This window comes from Elephantulus edwardii, unplaced genomic scaffold (genome assembly GCF_000299155.1).
Source record: "Elephantulus edwardii isolate Elephantulus edwardi_28Jun2011 unplaced genomic scaffold, EleEdw1.0 scaffold00071, whole genome shotgun sequence".
Taxonomy (NCBI): domain Eukaryota; kingdom Metazoa; phylum Chordata; class Mammalia; order Macroscelidea; family Macroscelididae; genus Elephantulus; species Elephantulus edwardii.
Window position 1 is genome coordinate 7938513 of NW_006399821.1, and position 14436 is coordinate 7952948.

Here is a 14436-nt window from a genome sequence, read left to right on the forward strand (position 1 = left end):
GCTCCTGCGCTCCAGCGCCCCCTTCGGCCCAGCGCGCCGCCGCCGTGGGAGGGGACGTGGCGCTGGGCGCGGGACGCCTGACCGCGGGTCTCTTCCCTGTCACCTGGCGCCAGAGGACAGGGAGTCGGGGTGCGCCGAGCTCCGAGCGCAGGGTGCGGGCGGAGTAGGAGTGGGGTTCCCGAGGGATCAGGGGCGTGCGGAAGGCGCGGATAGGTTCGTCTCCGAGTCACGGCTCCGGCAACAGCGCCCCCAACCCCCTGCTCGGGTGTGCCTGGTCTCCGCGACCTCTGGTCGCTCCACAAGGGCCAGCCAACCTAGCTGCCGCACCGGCACTTTCTCCCGACCCAGAGCCGGAGGATGGCCTGCCTACGGGGGCCACCCGCTCACGCTTCTTGGAAGTGTGGACACGATTTCTTTTGCGTCCGTTGCGTACCCGCTTGATTCAGCCGGGCAGGTCAAGGAGACTGCTGCCAATTTCAGGTTGCCGGTCAGTCGCAGCGTCTGGTCACCCACGACTGGCGCAGCATCCACTCCCAAATCGCCTTTCCTTCTCCCATTCCGAAATGAGTGCTCCCTAAGATCGATTGGAGGCGTACATGGCTGAGGCACAGGTGACAAATATCTTATAGTTTATGGCACTCCCTATCCTCCCCTGGATCTTGAATTTACACTGGAAATGAGAAACGCACAGCACACATATCTGCACACGCCTGGCTCTTGATAGACCTTCGCCCCGCTCTGGCCTCAACCTAGCTCAGCTGCGCTGTATAAATAACACGGAGCCTGCGGCAAACGGCCACTTGAGCATATCTCCCCACTGCACCCGGCCCGCACCCATAGGAAATGCCTGGCACCTTTCACCTTCGCGGCCACACATATTGACAAAAAGCACGTTCTGAGTTTCGTGATGCAGTCCTTAAGCGGAGCCACCCCTTTCCAATCTAATTTGGGGCGCGGGGGGGGGGGGGCGCGGGTTGTTGAAGAAATGCTTTTTGTCTGTACACTTCAAGCTATACACATTGCATATGCTCTTTTTACATTCCTGTTATTTGATCAGCTAAACGTCATCGAATTCAACAAAATATATATTTTAACATGCCATTTAGTTTTGTTATGGACTTACTATGTCAAACACTGACAGACAGCATTTTTGTTTTAATAGGAGCTTGTTTTTGCAGGGGAGGCCATGGGCCTTCCTGAGTGGCTGGAAAGAGATTAGATAACCAGAGCTACAAGGGGCCCAAAAGGGTTGCAAGGAGATGCCAAACCTTGGAGAAGTCGGTCTTTAAGCTATGTGGTTTGGGGGTATGGAACACATGGTAAGGATTTGTTTCTAACTTTACATTACTTTTGACTTTTTATTTTCCCCCCCTCCCCTTTAAAAGAAATAATGCATGCAAAATGCTCAATAAATATTGATTATTTACAGTGAAGCACTAGACTGCTAACCAAATGATTAGAAGTTCAAGAGCACTCAGAGGCACTTTGGAAGATTTTTCTATTTAGAAAAATCAGCCATTTAAAACCTGGTGATTTTCATGTAGGGTTTCCACTTCACAGCCACTGATTTGGGGGAACCACTACTGTTACTATTATGCACTCTCTGCATCCGTATTGCTCGCTCTCTCTCTCTCTCTAGTCAAATATAACTTTACAGGTTGTATTCCTTTTGAGTGACTGATCTTTCCAAAAGAAGTCTACTTTGTGTTTGGCGTTGACTCCTTTCCCCAAAGTAACAAAGACTCATTTGTTTTCTTACAGCTCATCACAAAACAAACCTCACCAGTGACCTTTAATGGTCCTTCCAATACTAATAATGACAGCGGTAATAGTGAACTTTGTACAGTTGACTGTCCAATATAAACTCTCACTCATTCCACACAGGACACTCTGAAGAGGCAGATTCTAAGGTGTGGTGACTGCCAAAGATCAAAGAGTTGACCATTAGCAGAGCCAGATGGTTTTGAACCCAAAGCTTCTGAATGGAAATTTTTAGAACAGTGTTTGGTTTCTCCATTTCAAATACAAGGACAAATTATAAAACCAAGAATGTTTAAAAAGACATTTGTGGATATGTATTTTTAGGTGGGGGAGAGGGAAGGAGTTTTATTGCCAATCTGTTGTTAATCCTTGTCCAAAAAAAAAAGATCCTCAAATAGTACATTCCAGTTTTTGAGGACACACTTGAAAATGGTACCCTCTAAAACCAAGCTCTCTGTTTTTAGAAATGAGAGCTCTGGTGGCCTAGTGGGTAACACATTGTGTTATCCACTTGGCTCCATGGAGAACAATGAGAAAGAAATCTCCTCCTGTGCAAGTTATGGCTCTGAAAACTCGCTAAAGGGTCAGCTGTGAGTTGGTTCTGACTCCATGTTAATGAACAAGTGAAAACTAACAAGGAAGAATCAACACAAAAGTATGAAATTAACCATCTGTAATTAAGTTGCTGAGTGAGTTTAAACTCTTCTCTGATTCCCTCTTGTATCAACTTTACAGCCAAATCTAGATAAGAAGATTAAAATGTAACTAATTTAAAATATACTGATCTTCAGGATCAGCATCTGGTATGAGGAACAATGTATCTGAATTTTGTAGGTAAAACAGTATAGCTTTTTAAAAAATATGAATAGCAAGAAATAAAAAAAAAACACCGCAAAATAACAACTAAACACACACAGACTATACTGGCCTTCAATTCATTAAAACACACCAAAAGTGACATTATAAGAGGTTAAAAAAAAAAAAGGGAAGAAGTTGGCAGTCTAATAGCCTGTGGGTGAGCACCAAGGTCTACCAGGCAGTATAGAGCAGCCAGCTCGCACCTGCTGGTACGTTAAATCAACACTATTTGCTTTTGAGTCAACTGGTGGTGAACCACTCATGTCAGAGCAGAACTGTGCCCTATCAAGTTGAAAAGGATCTTTTCAGGACTTGAACCTCCAATCTTTAATTCAGCAACTGTTTGTGCTACTCAGACTCCTGATAGCATGTTAAAAATAACAAAAAAATCAAATCCTCTTTCTCTTTGCCATCTTCCCTGTTCCCCTATAGTTGCAGCCATGAAGCTAGAGCTATGTCGTTTCAGTTCCCTTTGCTATGCGCCTCTTATTCTGGACTGTTGTCATTCAAATAATGCATATTCATATATTTCTTTTAAACAGTTCTTTCCTTCATCTGCTCCAATGCAGTGTTCATTATTTATCCCTTCTAGTCTTAGTTTCTCCCAACCCCATGTCAGTCCTCTTTTATAACATGGTGTTATGCAGTATTTGTCCTTTTATAACTGAGATATATCACTATGCATAATGTCCTACAGGTTCACCCATGTGGTATAATATTTTATGAGTTCCTTGTTTTTCAGTGCTGTTTAGTATTCCATTGTGTGAATATACCTTAGTTTTTCTATCCATTCATTGTTGGATGAGCACTTGTGTTGCTTTCTTCAATTTGCTGTTGTGAATAATGCATCAATAAACATTAGTGTAAAAAAAAAATAAACATTAGTGTGTATATACCTGTTTGGGTGGCAGTTATGGTTTCTTTAGGGTATATATATTCTTGGTAGTGAAATTTCTGAGTCAAATGGTATTTCTATGTCCAACAATTTTAAGAAAGAGACATAACGCCTTCTGTAGAGATTGCACAATTTTACACTCCTACCAACAGTGAGTAAGGGTTCCATTCACAACCTCACCAGCATTTGCTGTTTGCTGCTCTGTTGCACTTTGCTATTGTTACTAAAGTGAGATTATATCTGATAGTTGTTTTCATCTGCATCTCTCTGAGAAATAGAGATTTTGAACATTTTTTTCACTTGTTTGTTTGCCATCTGAATGTCTTCTTGAGTCAGGTGTCTGTTCATATCCTGAGCCCCTTTTGCAATTGGGTTGTTTACTTTTTCCTTGTCGAGGTGCTGGAGTATTCTATAAATTTTAGATATGAGTCTCTTATCAGATATGTCATCACCAAATATTTTTTTCTGGGTCTGTGGCTTTCCTTTTTACCCTGTTGGAGAAGTTTTTTATTGCATAGAGATTTGATTCTTTAACGGCCCCATTCATCTGTTTTGTTCCTTCCTGGTTAAAGGTTTTTTAAGATGGTTGGAAGACTTTTGGTATTGTGGATTAAGGCTTTTAGAGTTCTTCCAAGCTTTTCTCTGATGGAATTTACAGTTCTTGATTTTAGTTCTAGGTCCTTGATCCACTTTCAGTTGTTTTTTATTGGTTGGTTTGTTTTTATTTTTCTTTTTATAAGGTGAGGTGTAAATCTTGCTTGAGTTTTCTACAGATAGTTTTCCAATTTTGCCAGCACCATTTGTTAAAACGTCTTTTGCTTCCTTATTGGACTGATTTCATTTCCTTGTCAAAAATCGGTTGACTGTAAGTAGATGAGCTGATTTCTGGGTTCTCAATTCTGTTCCATTGATCTATGTGTCTGTCATTGTACCAGTACCATGCTGTCTTTACCACCATGGCAGTGTAGTAGGATTAGAAATCAGGGAGTGAGATGCCTCCTATCTTGTTTCTCTTTTTAAGGAATGCTTTGCTTATTCAGGGCCCCTTTCCATTCCAAATGAAATTGGAGATTGCCTTTTCCATCTCATTGAAGAATGGAATTGGTATTTATATTGGGATTGCATTGAATGTGTAAATTGCCCTGGATAGTATTGCCATTTTCACAATATTGAGTCTTCCTGTCCATGAACAAGGCATATTCTTCGATTTCTCCAGGTCTCTTTTTGTTTCTTGTAGCAATGTTTTGTAATTTCCTTTTAATGGATCCTTTGTACTTCTGGTTAGATTTACTCCTGAGTATTTAATCTTGTGATTAGCTATTGTGAAGGGTATTGTTTGTTTTTTTTTTTAGCTCCAGTTCTGTATTCTCTTTGTCACTGTAGAGACATCCAACTGATTTTTGTATGTTGATCTTGTATCCTGCCATTTTGCTGAATTGGTCAACTAAGTTGGGCAGTTTTCTTGCTGAGTCTATAGGGTTTTCTAACTATATTATCATATCATCTGCATAGAGAGATAATTTTGCCTCCGCTTTGTCCATTTGGATACCTCTTACATCCTTCTCTTGTTGCTATTGCTAAGATTTCCAATAAAATATTGAATAGGAGCGGTAATAATGGGCATTCTTGCCTAGTTTCTGTTCTCAAAGGGAATGCCTTTAATCTCTCTGCATCGAGAATGATGTTGGCTCTTGGTTTTACATATGTACGTTTCAGTGTGTTGAGGAGATTCCCCTCTACTCCAATTTTGTTGAGTGTTTTAATCAAGTAAGGGTGTTGAATTTTGTCAAAGTCCTTTTCTGCATCAATTAATAGGATCATGTGGTTCTTGTTCTTTGCTTTGTTAATGTGATGAATTACACTGATTGTTTTTCTTATGTTGAACCATCCTTGCATACATTTTAGGAATCCCATTTGGTCATGGTGATTTTTTTTTTTTAATGTACTGTTGCATTCTATTGAGGATTTTTGCATCTATGTTCACGAGAGACATTTGCATATAGTTTTCTATTCTGATTGTGTCTTTACTTGACCTTGGTATCAAGGATATGTTTGCTTTGTAGAATAAATCTGGGATAATTCCATATTTTTCTATTTTCTAAAATAGTTTATGTAGATCTGGTGACACTTCTCTGAATATTTGATAAAATTCACTAATAAACTCATCTGGCCCAGGAATTTGTTGGAATTTGTTTTATTACCTGTTCAATTTCTTCTTTTGTAATGAGTCTGTTCAGGTGTTATGCTTTGGCCTGTGTGAGTTTAGGTAGGTCGTGAGTTTGTAAGTATTTGTAAATTTCCTCTCGGCTTCCATATTTGTTTGAGTATGTTAATGGTTGGTTGCCCAATGCGGACAGAGAGTGTGATGGAGCTCCCCGATTAAAACAAGCTTAGAAGCAGGAGTGGCATCCACTTCCGTAACAGTTTGCCTCCGGAAACCCTATGAACCTGACGAGAGAATGAAAGACACCCAAGCTTCAAGGACTCTCCTTCTTTGAGGACTTCTCCTGATAGGGTCGCTATGAGTCACCTGTGACTTGATGGCGCTTAACAAAAACAATAGTTTTAATAATATTCCATTAATAACATTTTTATTTGAGTTGGTTCTGTTGTGACATTGCCCCTTTCATCTCTTAATTGGATTATTTATGTCTTTTCTTTATTTTCCTTTGTTAGTTTTGCTAGTTGTTTCTTGATTTTATTGACTTTTTTGAAGAAGCAATTCCTGGTCTTATTGATGGTTTAAATTGTTTTCCTGTTTTCTCTTTCATTTGTTTCTGCCATAAGTTTTATAGTATCAGGTTTTTTTAGAGGATGTTGGGTTTTCTTGCCTTCCCCCCCCCCCCAACTTGGAGACGTTGGGTTAAAGAATCAGGTATAATTTTTTTCTTCCCCTTTAATGTGTTTGCTTACTGCTGTAAATTAACCTCTAATTATTACTTTGGCTGTTTCCCAGAGGTTTTGGTAAGTTGTGTGTTCATTTTCATTTGTTTCAAGAAACTTTTTAATTTCATTTTTTATTTCTTCTATTACCCATTTGTGTTCAAGCAGGATATTGTTCAGCTTCCAAATGTATGATTTTCTCCTTCATCCTTCTGTTTTTAATTTCCAATTTTGTAACATTGTGATCTGAGAAGATGCTTTGTATTATTTCTATGTTTTTTCAATTTATTAGTTCTTGCTTTGTGACCTAGAATGTGATCTTTCCTGGGGTATGTTCCATGCACAGCATCTTTTTGATGTCTATGACATCAAGTTGGTTTATTGTGTGGTTTAATTCTTCAGCATCTCCATTGAGTTTCTTTCTGATAGTTCTATCCTTGAGAATGTTGTATTGAAATCTTCTACTACTACTGCGAGTTGCCTATTTCTTTTTTCAGTTCTGTTAACATTTGCTCTGTATATTTTTCAGCTTTCTCGTGTGGTGGATAGCTATTTATTATGGTTATGTCCTCTTGTTCTATTGACTCTTTAAGCACTATATGGTGACTTTCCTTGTCTTTTGTGATGCTTTTTATGCTGAAATCTATTTTATCAGAGGTTAATATTGCCACTCCTGCTTTTTTTCTGATTGTCATTTGCTTGGTATATTTTTTTCCTCTCTTTTATTTTCAGTCTTGCTTTATCTTCACATTCCCAGTGTGTTCATATTGTTTTTTTGGGGTATTTTTATCCAATCTGCTACTCTTTTTCTCTTCAGTGGTCTAGTGAAATCATTCACATTCAGTGTGATTATTGAAAAGCAAGGTTTTATTGCTATCATTTTGTTGAGTTCTTTTTTGATGTTGTTGCTGGTAACTTTTGTCCATCCAGCTTTCTGTGGCACCTGTGTAAGAAGGACGTCTCTCAGTGTTTCCTGAAAGGCTCGTCTTGTTTTTTTCAAACTCCCTTAGGTTCTGTTTATCTGAGAATATCTTGATCTTTCCTTCATATTTGATGGACAATTTTGCTGGTACAGTATTCTTGGTTGACGGTTGTATTCTTTGAGTGTTTGATATATGTTATTCTTGCTTACATGGTTTCTGCTGAGAAATTGGCACTTACTCTTATTTGCTTTCCCTTATAGGTTTCTCTTCATTTCTCTCTAGCTGCTTTCAGAATTCTCTCCTTATCTTTGGTTCTGGCAAATTTGACTATGATATACCTTAGCATTTTTCTTTGGGGATCTATTCTGTATGGATTTTGCTCAGCTTCTTGTATATATATTCTCTCACTCTTCATTGTGCCTCAAAATTTTTCTTCTAGTAATTCTCCCACAGCTTTCTCGGTCCCTTTATTTGCTTCTTACTGTTCTGGGATTCCAATTATGCACATGTTATTCCTCTTGATGGTGTCCCACACTATTCTTAAGCTTTTTTCTTTTTCCTTACTTTTTATTCTGCTTTTTTTTGTTTTTTTGTTCTAACAGATCAGTGCTGAGAATTCTATTATTTCATTCCTTCTGTGTTCCATCTCTTCAACTCTACTCATATATCCCTCCAACATATTGACAGCATCTGAAACATCGGTGGTCATATTCTGGACTGAAGTCTCTTATTTTTCCAGAACATTTTAATGCCTTGTTTGATTTATCTGCATCATTTTGTACTGTTTTTATAAGTTCCTCTTGGCTTTTTATTGCAGAGTCCTGCAATTCTTTGAGTTTACCTTTTACCCATTGAAAATATTTAATCATTGTTCTTTTGAATTCTGTGCCAGAAAGTTCTATTAGATTTTCTGGCTGCAGGAAATCCATTGATTCTGTGTTTTGATCACTTTTTTTGTGTGTATGACATCTTGTTTTATCTTTGTGCAGGATGTGAGATTGTTTGCCTCTTTTGAGTCATTGATAGGGTAGAGTTTTTGATGCCTACAGCCTTAGCAGGCCCTTGGTGTGATAACCTTGGCTCAGGAGCTCACTGCTCCAGAGGAGGGAAGAGCAGCTCATCCTGCCTGAAATTCTCTCTAATTCTTTGACTCAAGGGAAGGTTGCTTCATTTGAGGAGAGAGATGGCCTTGTTGACCAGGGAGCTGCTACAGCTAATCAGTGTCAAAAGGGTCATCTCAAGTACTGGCTCTGGGAGGAGCCAGGGGTACAAAGGTGGTGTTCACGAAAGAAGTGGCTTCAACTGTGAAATTGGTGCTCCTGGTACAGGATAGAGGGGTGCCAGAGGGGAAGTCTCCATGCACTGGGCAGGAGCTTGGTCTTGGGGCGGGGGCAGGGTTAAATAAAACTTTCGACCTTTTGGTTAGCAGTCAAATTCTTTAATCACTGCATCACCAGGGCTTCTTTGGTTGTTTTGTTTTAATTTTTCCCCCTACTAGTTTATTTACAAAACTCAAATACATATTCAAACAAATTCTTCCAATTTCCCTCACCCCCTCCCCATTCAAATTATACAACACAAACTACAGAGCATTTCTGAAAGACTCCATAAAAGACCTAAAGAAATGGAAAAATGTGCCCTGTTCATAGATAGAAAGACTCAATATGGTGAAAATTTCAGTCTTACCAAAAGCAATCTACATGTTCAATGCAATTCCAGTCCAGATACCAAATTCATTTTTCAAGGAGGTTGAAAGGGAGATTATATAATTTATTTGGAGAGACAAGAGACCCAGAATAAACAAAGCACTTCAGGGTTCCTTTGTTAGTACATTACCCTTTTCTAATTTCCTACATGACACTCGCTACTATTTAATTGACTTTTATTACCCACTTCTAGAATGTATGTATCTTGAAGGGCAAACATCTTATACTCAGATTAGTGCCTAGTACATACAAGACCTTCAATCAGTATTTATTGAATAAATGAGTATATCAAGTTATTATCGATAATAGTATCTACTGAGACCTACAAGTCTTGTTTCCTTTTACTCTTAAATCACTAAGCAACATTTTCAAATTCTAAATTACCAAGCAACATTTTCAAATTCTAAATTTCAAAGTGCTAACCCTTTCAATTTTGAACTTGATGGTTACATTATTAGTGTTTTTATTGTTTTGGAGGAGGGGTATCCCATTCACATTGTGTTTTTTTACAACCATTCCCATACATTGTGTCTTATAAAATTAGTCATTATTTATCTATGCCCACTATATCTCCTCTTTGAGATCCCCACTGAATCTTCCCTAATTGCTTAACCCTTTCTTTCCACCCATCAAACTCTGAGACCCCGTGATTTCCCCCTTCCATCTTTAGCCCCTTTCTCCCCTCCCCTTCCCTCTGTATATATCTATATACATCTTACTGGTTATCCTTCTCTTTTTACAATAATGGTCTTAACACAGTATTTGTCTTTATGCACCTGAATTAGTTCACTCAGAAAAATACTCTCTAGCCTCTCCCATGTTATATAGTCTTTTTCAAAATTGTTACTCCTAAGTGATGCATAATATTCTATCGTGTGAATGTACCATGAATGTACCACTGAATTTCTCAATCTAGTTGGTTGTTGATTCATAGTTGAGCTGTTCCCATTTTTGCTTTTGTGAATAACACTGCTATGAACATTGGTGTACAAATCTCCACTTGTGTATCAGTTCTGACAATTATATTTCTTACTGCAAGTAATTATGGTTAACTAATGCCCAGACTGAAGTTCTTATGGGTAGCTACTGGATTACATGCTGGTGATTTGCATGTAAACATTACTTGTAATGTTTCCAGAGAAATAATGGGCTACATTTCTAAATGTAAAGATTTAACAACAAGGTGGGAAAGTGGGTTTGTTTGTTTCTCATTGAAGTTAAACACTTTGAAAGAAGACACCTTTGGCTTCCACTTTGGCAAAGCAATGCTTCCTAGGACATATAAAGAAGGTCAAGTGCTACCAAGCTGCCTTCCAGCCTTGTCTGGCACACGTCTCTCACTGGAAAACAGTATATATCTATATCTATCTTTCTATCTATCTATCGATCGATTGATCTATCGATCTATCTAGTTGTTGTTGATTGCCATCGAGTTGAGCACAACGCATAGTGACCCTATGAACAAAAGGCCTGAAGCCTTTCTATAACTATTGACATTTATCAAAGTTCATAGAATTTCCAGAGGCATGTTGTTTAGGAAATGGATGCCACTCTTGCACACATACACACACACACACACACACACACACATATATATATATATATATATATATATATATATTTTTTATATTGTATATAAGTCACAGTACCTGTTATTTGTTTTTTGTTTGCTTTCTTACATTTTCTATTGTGATATGTGTGAGCATTTACAAAGTATATTGGTTTTAATTTTAGTCAATCATTCATGTATATTTTGTTATATAACATTATGACATTAATTTATAAATTCTGTTCACTTCACAGTGTCCTCCCTTCACCCATTCCAATTAAGTGTTCACTGTCTATCCATTAATTTTCTACTCCTTTTCTCTTCCCCTCCCTGTTAACATACTACATTGATTATCTCCATACATACATTTTTAATTTTTTTAACACTGGTCCTATACTGTATTGGGCCTTTTGTGACTGACTTATTTCACTCAGCGTAACTCCAGCTTAATACATGTTATGTGGTATTTCATGTTTTTAATTGTTTTTCAATGTATAGTATTCCATTGTGAAAGTATCCTAGTTTCTCTATCCATTTGTTTCTTGATGAACACTTGAGTTGTTATCATCTATTTACTACTGTGAATAATGTTGCAATAAACATGGGTGTGCACATGTCTATTTGTGCCACAGCTCTTATTTCTTTAGAATATATTCCTTGTAGTGGAATGTTGTTATTATGTGCTGCTAAGTAGGAAATGACTCATAGCAGCTGACCATCCACTTGGTTTCCAGAGGCTATAAATCACATGGGAGATTGCTAATTTTTCTCCTGCAAAGCAGCTGGTGAATTCAAACTGCCGGCCTATGGGTTAGCAGTGCAACTCCTTACCACTAAGCCACCAGAGCTCTCAAGTAATGGAATAGCTGGATTAAATGGTACGCTATTTTCAATATTTTAAGGAAATGCCAAACTGCCTTCTATAGTTGTTGCATCATTTTACATTCCAATTAACAGTGTATGAGAGTTCCAATCTAAACACACCCTCATCAGAAGACTGTATTTTTAGTCTAGATTAATGCTAGATTCTTGAACACGTTGAACATCTATGAAGAAGCTAACCATTCTCTTTTCCTTTGAAAATATGCTCAATAATCTACCAGGTGTTGTTTTTCCTAAAAATCAAGAAAATAAATAAATGAAAGATACAACAGTCAATATACTTGAGCAATCTTATTTCTTTGCAACTAAAAAAGAAAAATGTTTTTGTTCTCTGCTAATGTGGATGGAAAAAGTTCTAGTGGCGTAGTGCATTGTGTTTTGCCCTGCTAATGGAAAGAGCCTCAGTTCAAATCCAGTTGTTCTGTGGGTTAAAGAAAGGTAGTCTCTTTTCAGAGAGAGAGAGAGAGAGAGAGAGAGAGAGATCAGCTGGCCCAGCGAAGAGAAAACTATGTGACCAAGACAAAGGTGGGTGACTTTTAGTTCGCGGCAGCCCTCAGGCCAGTCTTTCATTGTTTTTGTTCAGACATTCCTCTAGGTCGTATAGCCCTGGTGTACAAGCTGCCGTCCAGAGGTCACTTGTGGTTGCTGTGAGGCTGAACACTGTGACACGGATGTGTCAAATGCGTTAATGGTTGGCTACCCAATGCGGACTGAAAGTGGGGTGGAGCTCCCCGATTGAACAAGCGTGGAAGGAGGAGTGGCGTCCACTTCCATAATAGCTTGCCTCTGGAAACCCTATGAACTTGGAGAGAGGATGAAAGGCACCCAAGCGTCAAGGACTCTCCTTCATAGGGTCGCTATGAGTCACCTGCGACACGACGGCACTTAATAACAACAACAACAGTCTCTTTTCAAAGATCTATAGCCTCAGAAACTCAATGGAAGATGGAGAATTGCTATGAGTTGGAATTGATTCAACAGGATTGAGTACTTCTAAAACCTCTACAATACTATTTAAGTTAGCAAGAAATTGTTTCAGAGTTAATTAATTTAAAATGTGGATTTCATGCTAATTTTACTTGCTTATAATGTAATTTATTATTCTTAAAATATTAATAGATACCTTTTAAAAAAATATCATGTATCTTTATTTTTCTGATAAGAGTTTGATTTTTTTTTCTCCTTTCGGAATATTATGTGCAAAGTAGGTTATCTTGTTTTTTTGAGGAAGGGAGGATGATATGAAGTAACTTCAACTTCTAATTTGTGTTTCCATGAACATTATTAATATCATTCTTTGGCTTTTGAAATGTCAGTGCTGGCTCTTTAACAGGGGATTTGACATTTACAAAAGCTATCATAAATGAAAATGAAAGAGCTACTTGTGTTCAGTGACAGAAGTAATAAAAATGTCACCTAATGTATCCCAAGAAAGCCTAAAGGTTTTTCTTGAGAAAAACTACTCCTTATCAAGTACAAGCCAAAATCATCCTTCCTCATTTTCTAAGTGAAAGTAAATAACAAAGTAAAGATTAGACTTCTATGTAAAAAGCAACTTGATTTTGAATATGGTTTATAAGGCTCTATTACTTTTAAAAGCTTAGTCAAAATCTAATTTTGAACTCTTTTATTGAGTTACAAAACAATGGCTATAACACATTGATCTAGAGAACTTGATGCTGGCTCCTGTTTGCTAAACATCACAGATGCCACAACATCAAGCTCCCCCCACCCCACCACCATCTCTTTCTCTCTCTCTCTCTCTCTCTCTCTCTCTCTCTCACACACACACACACACACGGATGGTACTTTAGAAATCATAAGTGACTAATGTATGCTTTATTCCCACAGTGAAGCAGCTTATTTTGTGTGATGAGACTTATTCCCCAAGTCTTTCTTGGAGAAAGTACAGCTGGGGCACTCCCCTCTATGGTAAGACTTGTCTCACATGCTTTGGGATGTCATAAGGGGTCAGTCCTTGGAGATGATGGGAAAGGTGGAGGGTTAGAGAGAGAGGAAGACCCTTAACAAGATTGATTGTCACAGTGACTGTGGCAGTTGACTCCAGAATAGCAGAGCCATGGTGAGGATAGTGCAGGCTAAAGCAAGGTTCAGATCTGTTGTTCATCAGTCTTCTATGAGTTGTAGGCACCTAAGAACAGCAACGTCCTCCAATAATAATGTGAATGCTGGCCTTTCTGCTATGGTTGGGCTATTTGAAGAAAATAATTGTTAAGGGGATTTATTGGATGATTAATTACATTCCAAAAGCTTAAGTGAAAGAAATTTCACTGCCCAAGAAAGGTATAATACTGTTTACTACAATCCTTCTCTCCTACTCTCCTTCTAATTCTTAATGCAGATGAGAAAATACTCACAGCTGGGTGGTCCAGATCTTCTCCTACCCAAAACTTGACTTATTAAACTGATTTCTTTCCATGACTGAAAAACTAAAGGAGGTTGGGTAACAAATACTTTTAAGTACAGTAAATTAAAGATCTGAGGGAGACTTTGCAAGGAAAGACATTTTAAGGAAGATTGTTCTTCTTCTTGTAAGACCAGTTTGAATTCATGACTCTTAGATAATAATGAAGAACTTTTAATATTTTTTAGAAATGGTTCTTAGTGCCTATTATCCTCAGTTTCAGTTGTGGGCTACTTCATAGAACTTTGAGTAAAAATTTAACATTTTTCAGCAAAAACAATGAAATACATAAAGTCATTAAGTGAATAGTAGTTTTCCAAGCAACAAATGCTGGCGAGGTTGTGGAGAAACTGGAACCCTGATTCACTGTTGGTGGGAGTGTAAAATGGTGCAACCCCTGTGGAAGGCAGTATGGCGCTTTCTCAAAAAGTTGCAAATAGAGATACCATTTGACCCAGCAATTCCACTACTGGGAATATACCCTGAAGAGACCATAGCTGACATCCAAGCAGATATATGCACACCCATGTTTATTGCAGCTTTGTTCACAATAG